Source organism: Haplochromis burtoni, unplaced genomic scaffold (genome assembly GCF_018398535.1).
Source record: "Haplochromis burtoni strain Fernald_Lab_line unplaced genomic scaffold, NCSU_Asbu1 Contig_22, whole genome shotgun sequence".
Taxonomy (NCBI): Eukaryota; Metazoa; Chordata; class Actinopteri; order Cichliformes; family Cichlidae; genus Haplochromis; species Haplochromis burtoni.
Window position 1 is genome coordinate 1,699,132 of NW_024582383.1, and position 12,992 is coordinate 1,712,123.

The window sequence follows — 12,992 nt, forward strand, 5'->3', positions numbered from 1 at the left end:
TCTATCTTTAACATTTATAGGTTGATTGACCCAACCGGTCGCAGCAGATGGCCCCGCCCCTCCCTGAGCCTGGTTCTGCCGGAGGTTTCTTCCTGTTAAAAGGGAGTTTTTCCTTCCCACTGTCGCCAAAGTGCTTGCTCATAGGGGGTCATATGATTGTTGGGTTTTTCTCTGTATCTATGAAGCGCCTTGAGGCGACTTGTTGTGAATTGAATTGAATTGAATTGAATTGAATTGAATTGAATTGAATTGAATTGAATTGAATTGAGCATGTGTAACAAAGCAACTTCTCCCCTGGCATTCTGACTTGAATTCTGATTGACAGTCAGTTACAGTGAAAGTGGGTATTGATGAAACATTAGGGCTTGAATTGCATATTGCACATAACACATAGTACCTCTTATTTTATTCCATGTCACATACTCTGTAGCTGAAAAGCCAATTAATTAATTAATTAATTAATTAAATAATAATAATAATAATAATAATAATAATAATAATAATAATAATAATAATAATAATAATAAAAGTGAGTACAGACTGCTACAAAACTATGTAGCTTATTTCATCTGTTATGACAACAACAGCAGCATAAAGTTAAACCAAAGTTAGCATAGCCTATCATTTAATATCATGGCCCTAGCTGACCAAGTTAGCATTAGCATTAGTCACCCATCTGCATTCTTATTCAAATATGGTCATATTTGATGGTCATCCAGCTCTGCAAAGAAACAAAATGTAAATTGCTACGATGCAAACGTCGAGACTGCCCATAAGCTACTGGGTGATATCACTGTGGATGCATCCATCTTTTATATACAGTCTGTGCTTATTTTCATGCTATAGCTCAGTTGTACACAAATGTAATGATACGTGCTATAAATAACATGATAATTGTCAAGGTCCTGAGTCTGGTGACCCAGTGTTTGTGTGTTTGGTTTAAGTTATACTCTGAATTATTCTGTTTGTATGATACTTAGAGTTCCTGGTTTCTAGGTTTCTGTTCTCCGTGTGTTCTATGCTTAGTCTTGGTTGTCTGTCTTTATGTCCTCCCTGTGCACCATGTCCTGTTACTTTTTGTCTCAGCTGTGTCTCCCTTACCTTGTGTGTAATTGTGCTTCTCTCTGTCCCTCGTTTTCCCCCATGTTGCCTTGGCTTGTCATCCTGTGTGTCTCCTCTGGATACCTCTTCTCTCCTTCCCCTCACATTTCCAGGTTTTCTACATTTTTGTTTCCAGTTTTCAGGCTTCATGTAGTGTTTAGTTTTCCTAGTAACAGTTCCTTTAGCCGCCTGTAGTCGTTCTTTGCTTAAATTTGTAGTTTTGTTCAGTTCAATAAAAACTCGCTTTCTTTTCATCGTCACCCTTTATCTCCGATTGCCTGTGTTTGAGTCCACGCTTCATTCATTTCATTTCGGCTGCCGTGACAATAATAAGAAATTAACAGGTAAAACTTCTCCTCCTATGTTAGATAACTAAAAAGCATATTCAAATAGGACGTTACTTTAAAGAGTATAAAAAGTGGTGGTGTGCAATACTCCAGATTTTGGCATTGATCCCAAGTAAATACAGGGCCGGTACTGACAATAGTTAATAGGAATGTATTTTTTCCTTTACTTTGGGTTTTCTCCTGGGTGCAGCACACCAAGCTGTAAAGAACAATTATATAAGCAACATCCTTCACTGGATTCTTGCTGAAAAGTGACAAATTAAAATAATAGGAATTCAATAAAAACTGGAAGTTTAAAGCAAATGATATAAGAAAAAAAAGCTACGGGACGCTAAACTGATTCCATAGAGGGAGATCATAATTCTCATTAAGCAGCACACGTCACAGCACAAACTGAGATCTTATAAAAATGAAACAGAGTTCAGCTTTAAATGTCATTCATTTCCAGGGTGCAGCAGCACTCCCGTGCTTTCAGTAATGTGGAATTCATAGCACAAAAATAGCATCTGAAACTCTTTTCATTTCATAGTGAGATGTACTGATCTTGAAAGAAGAACGTCAGCTCTGGTATTTATAGTGTAGCTTCCTGTCTGCTAACAGAAACAGATGTGACAAGACATGGTGGACAAAGCGCCACTGTTTTGAACGCCCTTCCACGACGGGATAAAAATATGTCTTTACCGCATCCACTTTACTCAAACCAGGGTGTGCCCAGTCACCTACATGTTCCTGAAGGAATAACAGACAAGAAGGCCAAATAAATAGAGAGCGTGACTCTCAAGGAAGTGGTAAGGTTTTATTAAAGGCCACGTGAGAAGGAGAATGGGAGCAAACCAAGCCCAGAGAGACACAACAGACCCTGATTTCTTAAACAAAGTCAGGTTCGTATTACTCGACGCCTTTTGTGCTCCCTGTTCCAAAGGAGTTATGCGAAGAGCTGCAGACTACGTTGACCTGCATCAGCGTTAACGAGAACATCCCGTTCCGAGTCTCAAAATGCTAATACAAGGAAATCTCCCATCATCCTGGAGGAGAGGAAACTCCCTGCTTTTGTTGTGCTGCGGCCAACCCACGCAGCAGCAAAACAATAGATATTTTTAGCCCCCTTTGTCAAATTTAACCCACTTAGCAGTGCCGTTAAACTAAAATTGCTATTTTCATTTCTGGAGGGTTTTCAGGCAAGCAGAGTCCTGTCTCCTGCTCGCTGCTTTGATGAAACACTTATGGCTGAAAAGCGTTTCTTGTTTTGCTTTTTTCCCTCCTTTGTCATAGGACGTGCGGTGAGGTGCACTCAGAGCCCACGGTACCAAACAAAGCTTCACAGTTAAGTGCTTGTTATGTCTGTGCTTTAGACGCTGTACCGTATATTTACAGAAAAAGATTTGGCTCTTTTATCCTCCCTTTAAATTTCCTTAACACAAAGGATCCCACACCAGCCTGTTTGTCTGTCTGTGGGGAAGCCGATCATGACACACGGGGGAAACATGAGAAGAAGAACAGAGGGAAGCAGTCGACCAATTCATTGTCCCGACTTGAGGATTCAGGGGGACGAAAACACACGGAGGCATGCAGTGAGAGAGGAATTCCCCTTAGTAGGTTCAAATGATTGCAGATGTGTGCCTGGCGGACCGCTACTGTGCACATCTGGGCCCAGAAAGCTGCCCCGCGCCTCCTCTTCCATCCGCCGAGCCCTCCACGTCTCATCTGTATAACGCTGCCCTGCGCTCTACCCTGGAAAAGTAATTAGGTGGAACACATGGCCGCGGTAAACTGCTGCTTGCCAGGCAGCCAGAGTACCGGCTGCGGTGGATCTGTAGCAGAGCGTGTATCACGGGAGTCCTGAAAAGGCCATTATCTTGGCGGCGGGGAGAATAGATTTTGGCGTGCGGAAAGTTTGGGGGATTTCAGAGAGGAGAGATGCAGCCTGTAAGCTTTGGTGCTGCTGGAGGTCAGCAGTAGTCTACAGCCTCTGCAGAATTTCAATTTTAGCATGTAGTTTTATGAACTCCAACACATGTGGGCATTTTGAAAGGCACAGTCTACTCTTGGTATTAAAAACAGAGGCATTAATGAGTAAGCATGCTTGCCTGGGCAGTTTGTTGCTAGATTTGGAGGACAGGATGTCCTCTTGAACAGAGAATTACTTTTACTCATCGACCTGTAATAACACTCATATAAACCGGAGTCATCGCCTGGCACCTTTTACCTGACACACACCTGTTTTATCTCCTGAAACGGAGCCGTGCACCTGAGTCAGGCTGGCGTGTTTGTGTTCAGTCAGAGACAACAGCCGTTTCACACGAGCTAAAAGTCACACGGCGCGCATGCACGCTCATGCTGCTGGGAAATTCCCAGCAAAAATTCCACTCTAGCAGTCCTCTGTGAACACATTCCTGAGTTTTTCATAACATCTCACAGCTGAAATGAAAGCCAAACTTGCAGTTATGGGGCAGTTTTGAAGATTCAGTTTACCCTCAAGCTAGCAATAAATCTTCCCAGACCAAGGATACTGCATGTAAGCTCATAACCCTGCTAGATTTCCTGGATGCAGCTCACTCTGGGAATGTCAGAGAGCTTGAAGGAACAGGCAGAGGATGAGACGAAAGGAATTCTCTAGGTGCTTGAAAGTATTTTTTTTAAATCTGAATGTGTATTAAGGTTAATTAACGAACCAGGGTCTATGCTTCTGCCACGCCAGCACCTTGTATGGTTTGTATAATTTTCAGGAACAGCTTTCTCATTCCAAATTCCCCTTGAATTCCCTTCACTGACTTCACAGCTATTTATTCCGAATCCCGTTTGCCTATCTAACATAACCAAATAAGGTCGATGAGAGCATGATTTCCATTTGCGGACAATGTGGATACACAATTAATGAATACATAAGTGTGCAAAAAGGGGGGATTTTTATAGGGGGGTAACTGGGATCTTTCATTTTCTCCTTATTAGCGCACCGCAATCTATCAAGCAGTGGTCACACTTCAAGGGTGCTTAATATTTGGTAGCACAACAGTATAATTTTCTTGTATGCTGCTGACACCGGTTTGATATTTCTCTTTCATCCTCGTGTATATACTGGTCCAAAGCCCAGTTGGTTTGGCCGCTGCTGCACGGTACAGTTGGCATTGCTGCGATTGCAGCAGGGTGTTTCCTCTCTTCCTAAGCCATCAGGAGATCACTGACTTCAGTCTGTTATTACTGAGGCCACCACCAAATAATGGCCTCCAAAATTACTTGACATGGGCTTTCCAGTTTTTTTTGTATCTACCATCCCTCTTTCTCCTGGTATTGTGCAGTTTTTCCACTTTATTGCATTTCAGAAATGACCCGCTGACTTCGACAGCTGAAATTAGAAATACAGACTGTAGCAGGCAATAGTCTCTTACTGTTGACACAAATTTAAGAGAAAGGCGCATGTTTTGTCTGTTTTGTTTTTTTTTAATAAATACATAAGGGAAATTTTCAGAGAACTTTAATAACGTTTAAAAAAAAGCCACACACACACAACATTACTGCTTTGTATACTTTGATCAAATCGTTTTAAGAAGTGCAAAAAGTTATGCAATGCTAGCAACTTTATGCTAGTTTATGTAGGTAATTATCATTTAGCTTTGTAGTTGTCATCAAGGCTGCTGGGGCAGTAATTACTCTTTAGCTCAGTTTTCCAGACATGGCTTAAACATGGTCTTAAACTAAACGTTTTATTCAAAGTCTAGGACTAAGCTTAATTCATGTCTATAAAACTGGCTAATACTGTTAGCTGACCTGAGCTTGTGCTAAGCCAAGCTAGCACTGGGGGCATATTTGAGTTAGCTTAGCAATTAGCTCACTAGATTTTCTTATTCTTATTTTCATTGTTCTTTTCATGCCATTTTTCTTAAAGCAGTTAGAAAGCAAAGTAACATTTGTTGGTGACTGTAGAGGAGCATAGCTGAGGCCTAGCTAGAGAGCTAAAAGCTTTTACAAGGTTTTGTTGTATTTGCAGCTGTCAGTGCCTCAAAGTTACCACAAATTAAGCCTACACTTTAATACATTGACTTCTGGTAATGAAAACTATTTAATTATCAGTCAACTTTGTAAAAAAAAAAAAAAAAAAGCAGCATAAACAGGAGCTGATCCTCCAGTTAAAGCCTGAGGTGCAATGACTAAAGTAGCACTCACTCAGCTTATGAGTAAGGCGTCTCAGCTGCATCACTGTACATTTGGCACTGGAAGTACACATGATGAGATCACTGCGCACGAGACTGCAGAGGATGATACAAGGACAGGACACAAGGCACGGTTGATAAAGCCTACTTGGAAAACCTGTCTGAATACGCCTGCTGGCATGTACTGAGAGAGGCTCTGCAAAAGCAGGCGCGAAAGCCAGAGGGGGCTTTGAAAAAGAAAAACAGGGTTTGGGTTTCATGCAGTCCTGTGACACAGACTGAGACATGTTCACTTCCTCAGCTTAGGAGAAAAGAAGCTCAGGTTGTTCTTGTTGGCTTTTAAGTTTGCCTTCTTCATTTTAATTCTACACATTCAGGCCTAGCTCTAGCGTAGCAACGCCCATAGTCTATAGTAAGCCCAGAAACAGGGCCTGTTTGAATATGTCCATCCTACAGGATAACTTGGTGATACATACAGGATAAAGAGGAAGTCTGTGGGAGTGAGATGGCTGTTTAAAACCACTATTGATCTCACCCACCACTCTCACATCCAGGCATGTGGGTTTCTTTGCATATTTGCGTATTTTTAGATTAGACAGAGAACGCATTGACTTCAAAATAAATAGACTCAGCGCCTGTGAATGTCATTTGTTTTGTGTCTGTCCAGGGGATTTCATGTGCTATTCATGTGTTGTTTAAGGTTTTTTTTTTCCTGAGACTTTTATAATAGGATATGTGGGTTAAAACCACGGATACCTCCCCTCCCCTCAACGCTCGCTCTATTGTTACCACAGACACCTGCTCTTAAACAGATCACTCAGAGAAACCCGTCAGCTCTTGCTCACTCGTCATATTATACCATATTGTACGATTCACAGACCCTGTTTTTACTGGAAAAAGAACAAAGAGCGGAGGTCATGTCAAAAAGCTGAACTTTACCGATCGTTACTGCACACTTACCATCACAAAGTCGTTAAGGCTGGAAACACGTCAAAGAAACCTCTGGGAGGTCACAGCCTTGAAATACCCCCTTACTAACATTTATTTTAAATCAGGAGAGGACTCGAGGGGGAACACAAAGGACTTGCATGTGATAAACTGCACAACTTGTAGTGTGCGGCATGATTGTGTAACCATCGTAATTTCTGCTCTTAGCAGTTAACCTGCCTTTGACTTTGGCTTAAACTGCACTGTCACTGCACCGCATCATTATCAAAGTTAAATTCTCAATTTTCCAGCTACAACTCAACAAAATGAAACGTGGATATTTTGGGGGCAACTGTATAAACATGTCCTAACCGCCTGACATAAACACTTGGAAAGTTGTTCATGCTGCATAAGAATTACGATGCTGGCCCCGTCACGTGGACCCACAGCACCAGTTGTTATTGGGTGGTGTGTGTTTATGTTTTCTGGGAGCAGAAAACCTGGATAAATGACAAAGTGCCATAAGTTAAATATATAATATTATAAAGGTGCAATGCACATATTTTACACATCAATCACACTTTATCAGTGACAGTGAGTACAGATTACCTCATGAAGACACTGGCATGATGTCTTTATGATCACCATGCCAGGTTCTTATTGGAAAGGCAGGCATGTAGACATCCCTACAGACCCTTGTGCTAACCTTCTCATGACGAAATGTACTAAATTTTAGCTGGATTTAATAAGGGGGTCACCACCCGCACCAATGTTTTAAAAGCAAATGCAAGATAAACTGTAAATGGCTTCTCTTACAGTGCAAACTAAGAAAACTGTGGGTTTTATTAGCACTAGCCTTCTCACCTGGTGGTCCGTACCTGTTCACTGTAGCGTGGTGAGCAGGATCCGGTTTTTGGAGACGGATCGTAAACCAAGTCAAAATAAAATTGTAGAAATTCACTCACCATAACTGGAGCACAGACTTCTGGATCTGGATCATCTGTTACTGCAGATTTTCAGCACAGCAAAAGGTAAAAAGGCACCAGCACCCCAAATACAGTGTGACCCAAAGTCTTACTAAAATAAAGAAAGGATAAGATAAAAGAGAGAAACTTGTTATGAAGAGAAATGTTAGGTATGTAATGTTAGGTATAGCTACCATCCATCCATGCGTTTTGTTGCACTTGTCCCTATTGGGGTCGTTGGAGAGGGCTGGAGCCTATCCTAGCTACCACAGGGCAAGAGGCAGCAGGCACCCTGGACCCTGGACAGGTCACCAGTCAGGGCTAACACAAAGAGACAGACAACGTTCACACTCACATTCACACCTACGAGCCATTTAGAATCATCAGTTAGCCTAACCAAACTAACTGCATGTCTTTGGATGTGGGAGAAAGCAGGAGTACCCAGAAAGAACACCTTTTTTTAACATTGACCCCGTACAGGAACTGGCTTAACTGCAGAGCCAGTCTCACGTGGCAACTTCAGGTTTTGGCATGTTTACGTTCGCTTCATTCTTCACCTCAGAGTTTCCTGTTTGGAGTAAGAAACGGATTCAGAGCCTGCATCGTCTTACTATGCAAATCAGCTGGACATATCAACAAACCTGTCGGGGCAAGCAAAGCTGCAAAGGTTCCGCCTGCTACAGCTACTGCCATTGCATTCATTATCGTTTACAAAGTAATTATATGGAAAGAACTGGCCTTACTGGTATGCTACGCAATGGCTGCGCTGTGTTTCGCTTTCCATTGTACAGTCAGTTTAGTGCCCCCATTTCCAGAAGAGATGAGTACCAAGTGTTCCAGTTTGATCATCAGAGCAGCGCCGTAGTGAATAGGGTCACACCAAGTGGATAGTCAAAAAAGTGCAATTTTCTTGCTAGTTAAGTAAATACGAGCCTATTCATTAACTGGCAGCCGGCCAGCTCACCAAAGCCGGAGTGCAGACGTTTGATGGAGGGGAAAGTTTGCTCTTGTGTCAACCACCAGATCATCACACCAGACAGGAAACCAAGGTTTATTATAGCTATGATATAAACCAGCTGTGATCTTTATCTCACGCTTATCTTATTTACATCTCAAAACCACACTTAGTGCATACTGTACATGCTGATCCCTGTCCAAAGCACAGCCAAAAACAAACCAAAACAAAATGTATGCAAACAGACGGGAACGACGGCATTCTCTGTTCTGCTTAATGCATCTCAGCACAACACGCAAAAGCATTTCCAAGTAACTGTGGCACCACTAATTGCAACACACCTTGAGGCTGCTGTTGCAACCATTTAAGCATTTGCAACATGACAAATCACTCAATAATTTACAAAGAACAACATGCAAATTCTAAAGAATATGCATATAGAAGAAGGAAGTAACACAAAGCATTATCTCTCTCTTTCACACACACACACACGTTCAGCAGACTTATATCATCTTTGCATCACTCAGCACTTTAGTGCACTTTAGATAAGCCGTTCCCAGAAGCTGCTCACAGCACTGGGGTTCTTAGAACCTCAGTGCTGTGTTTTGGTTTGTAAAATGATTTTTTTGCCTGCTTTATGTCTTTAGGGTTTCTCGCAATATGAAAAATTGAGGGGAAAAAAAGTGATTTCAGGGAAAGTTTTTCAAATACACATTTAAGAATGTTCATTGTCATGGAAAGAAAACGTTTCATACAAAGTGAGTCAAAAAGTGCTGACATTTCATCTTACACCGTCAAGGTTTTCAGAGAAGGGCTTAATCACGCCGTTCCCCTTGTTGCTTAATATCTAAACTTTTGAGCTTGGAAAACATTAACCAGGCTGTGGCTTTCTGAAAAAGTATTTTCATCGACAGCGGAGATCCCCCTGCACTCCAGAAATCAGCCCCACGCCTCTTTGTGCTGGCGAGGGGGTGGGGGTCTTTCTGGTTTCAGATGCAAATGCTGCGAGCGTTGCACCGATGCAGCTCGAGCTAGCCGCGCTTTCACGCACTCAGAACAGAAGCTGGAGGAGACAAAGAGAGAAAGACAGCAGAGATGGGGAAGGAAGGGGACAGGCATTGTGATGGTGGGGGCATCTGCAGGGGACGGTCGAGGTCATGAAATGTCAAAGCAAAAAAAAAAAAAACGAGAGGTGCACAAGCTCAGTGATTTCATACCATCATCATTTCTATATTTGGCCTTCTTTGATAGAGTCATGTAAAAAGTCCTATTAATAGTCATTTTTCTACAAACTGGACATTTTGGAGTTTTTTTTGTGCTGCACACTTAAAAAGGAGTGTTTGTGGTTGTGCATGAGTGGATGCATTTTTGTCTTTTTTGTAATACAAGGTTTTGAGCTCACATGATTAATCGCGTGGTCTTTATTTTTTACCATCGTATGACATCTACTGTGTGCGGGGCTGAGTCACAGGGTTAAATTCAAATGCCCTCCCATGTGTGACATTTATCACTAATTACTTTTCACTAAGTTTTTTGTTTTTTTTCCCCACAAAGATATAATCATAAAATTTTACAAGGAAGCCCAAGATTTGACTTCTGTTAATCATATCGACACGAAATCACACTGAACAGGTTTTGTGAGTCATCACCTGGATGTGGTAGTAACTCATAAAGAGGAAGTGATCATCTTTTGTTCAGCTGCATTAGACAGAGGGGAAAACCCGGCTGACACATGGACATTAGACGCTTCTTCATGAATAAGGAAATGGGAATTGGCCATTGACCAGGATACCCGACAGTGATTTTTGTTCCTTGAAATGATCATGTTGCCTCTGTTCGGGTTTTTCATTTTTATTTTATTGTTACACCGTGGCATCACTTTCACCTTGGCTTGTTATGTGATAGGGAGAAGTTGAAATCTATTTTCACTTTCGTGCAGCAGGATATCATTTTGTTTCTTTTAAATATTGTCTGCGCCATATTTTATTGGTGTCCAGATATAGAAAAGGGGAACTGGTTTCATTTGTGACAAGGCAATATACAGCTACAGTTTTAGCCTTTAATCTCATGCAGTAGTGCACAGTGTAGCGCATGAATTCATGTTGTATGTATTCAAAACACCAATGTTACAGTGTACATCGGGACTGCGCCAGACACAAGCTGATTAGATTCTGCACACAGAACTTACTCATTACACTGTAAGGATCTGTTGGTGTATCTGGTAGTACTCGTCACAGTTCACAGGAAACATTAGTGATTACGGAAAGAACACATTTTTATAAATGCTCAAAAATCCTGGCATCTCTCCATGCATGCACAATGTTTCAGTCAATCAGCAGCCATTTAAAACTTTTCCAAGTAAAGCCCAGGTGTGAACGATGAAACGAATCACTGGCTCTATGTATTGTAAGTGCTACCTCACTGGCAGCTCACACTGGGACACATAATGCTTTTTCTTCTACAGTAAGACAATAACATGTAGAACTCTAATAACTTTTGCTGAGTTCTAATTCGGCACGACATGTTTTCTGCATGAGTTTCTCAGTCTTTCACAACGCTGGAGGAGTTTTGGGCCTCTGTTCTTTACAGCGTTGCTTCAGTTTTGGGGCCTGCGGGCGTTCATTTACGCACAGCTCTCTTAAGGTCACAGGATTTCAGTCAGGTTCAGGTCTGGACCTTAACTGTGTCACTGCAACACCGTGATTCCTTACTTTAACCAAATCCTCACACCCCTCCACCACTGTCCTTGACAGCTAATATGAGGTATTTGTACTGATATGCTGTGTTTGGGTTTCACCAAGCATGGCACTTTGGTCTCCTCTGTCCAAAGGACATTGTTCCTGAAGTCTTGTGCCTTGTTAAGATGTAACTTTGTAAACCAAAGTGTTGCCTCCATGTTCTTTTTAGAAAGAAGAGGCTTTCTCCAGGTAGCCCTTCCTAATAATACTGTACTGCCATAAACTTGAACCTGCTAACTGAAGATTGTGAGATTTTATTCCTTTTTTTAGTTTCGCAATAGTAAATTTGCTGGGACGTCCCATCAGGGAGCATTGTGTTAACGCACACCTCCAGACCTGCAAACTGATGACATTTCTGCTTTTTACGGAGGTGCTCACATTTACTGATGGTCAATTAATCAAGTCCATTTGAATAGCAGCACCTGGCAGCTATTCATCTTTTTAATATCCATGGAAGCAGTAAGGGTGCACATAGTTTTTCTAATTTTATTTTCCCATTACTGATGCATACTTTTGTTGCAGGTTGCATGTAAGCAGTCAATATGCTGTAAGTGCTCCGTGCCAACGGGAAATTGTAAAAATACATCACTTCCTCATTGTTTCGGGTAATACAGACTATACTGCTACATATGGAACAGATACAAAGTCAGTTACTGTTACCACTATACATTTGTGTCCTTGGGCAAGACACTTTATCCTACTTGCCTACTGGTGTTGGCCAGAGGGGCCGATGGCGCGATATGGCAGCCTCGCTTCTGTCAGTCTGCCCCATGAATGTGAGAGTGAATGAATAGTGGTATTGTAAAGCGCTTTGGGTGCCTAGAAAAGCGCTATATAAATCCAATCCATTATTATTATTATTATTATTTCTCTTTCTTTGGCCATTAACTGAACTTAATTAATGGCTAAAGAATTTTAATAAAGTTAAAGTTGGGGTGAAATAGATCCTTACAAGCCTTACAGACTCCTATGTTTTAGATATCAACATAATAGAAGCATATAGGATTAGTGAGATGTGGTTCTGCATCACTGCTGACAGTAAGTCAGTTGGTGGTGATGTCGCGTGGTGATGTTTTAATGTTTTGTTTTGGGCTTTTTTAGATACCATACATATTTCATAGATCACTTTGTTTTTGGTAATCAACAATTTTCATTGCAATTAGTAATAATGACGTCAGAGTGTTGTGTTATGTATGAGTATAACACAAACAAGTGACAAGCGAGGTCAAAGAATGGCTCTTAGGAAACTCTCTTATCTTAAATTATAAGAACACTGAAATCGTGGTTTTTGATGGTAATTTTCCTCGCAGACAACTTTGTGATGCCTTTGGTTCCCTTGCCAGCTCCCTCTCTGCCACTGTTAGCAATTTGGGCGTGTTGCTGGATAGCTCTTTTAAATCTGATAAACATGTGTCCGCTGTAGTTAGATCTAGTTTCTGCATCTCATTTCTAAGGCTAGGCATTATATTCCACATAAGGACCTGGAAAAGCTCATCCACGCCTTTGTGACCTCTAGGCTGGATTACTGCAACTCCCTTTATTTCAGTCTTCATTCTGCCCTTCTTCATAGACTGCAAACTGTTCAAAATGCGGCGGCACGCCTTCTGACCGGAACTGGGAGGTTTGCCTCTATTACCCCTGTTCCAGCTGACCTGCACTGGCTACCCATTAAATACCGCATCCAATTTAAAATACTGCTGCTTACCTTTAAAATGATCAGCAACACAACCCTGAGCTACCTTATCGAACTCCTTAGCTCATACATTCCCACTCGAGCACTAAGATCATCTACTCAGTTACTCCTGGTGCAG

General features: G+C 41.6%; 1 long non-coding RNA gene across 1 annotated transcript; it reads right to left on the reverse strand.

Moving 5' to 3' along the window:
- Positions 1 to 211: 211 nt before the first annotated feature.
- LOC121814151 lies at positions 212 to 8,869 on the reverse strand. The gene is made up of 3 exons (XR_006054131.1): positions 8,232 to 8,869; positions 7,943 to 8,056; positions 212 to 7,809 (listed from the first exon to the last, which is right to left on the reverse strand). It is a non-coding gene; the product is annotated as an uncharacterized LOC121814151 (long non-coding RNA).
- Positions 8,870 to 12,992: the final 4,123 nt, after the last annotated feature.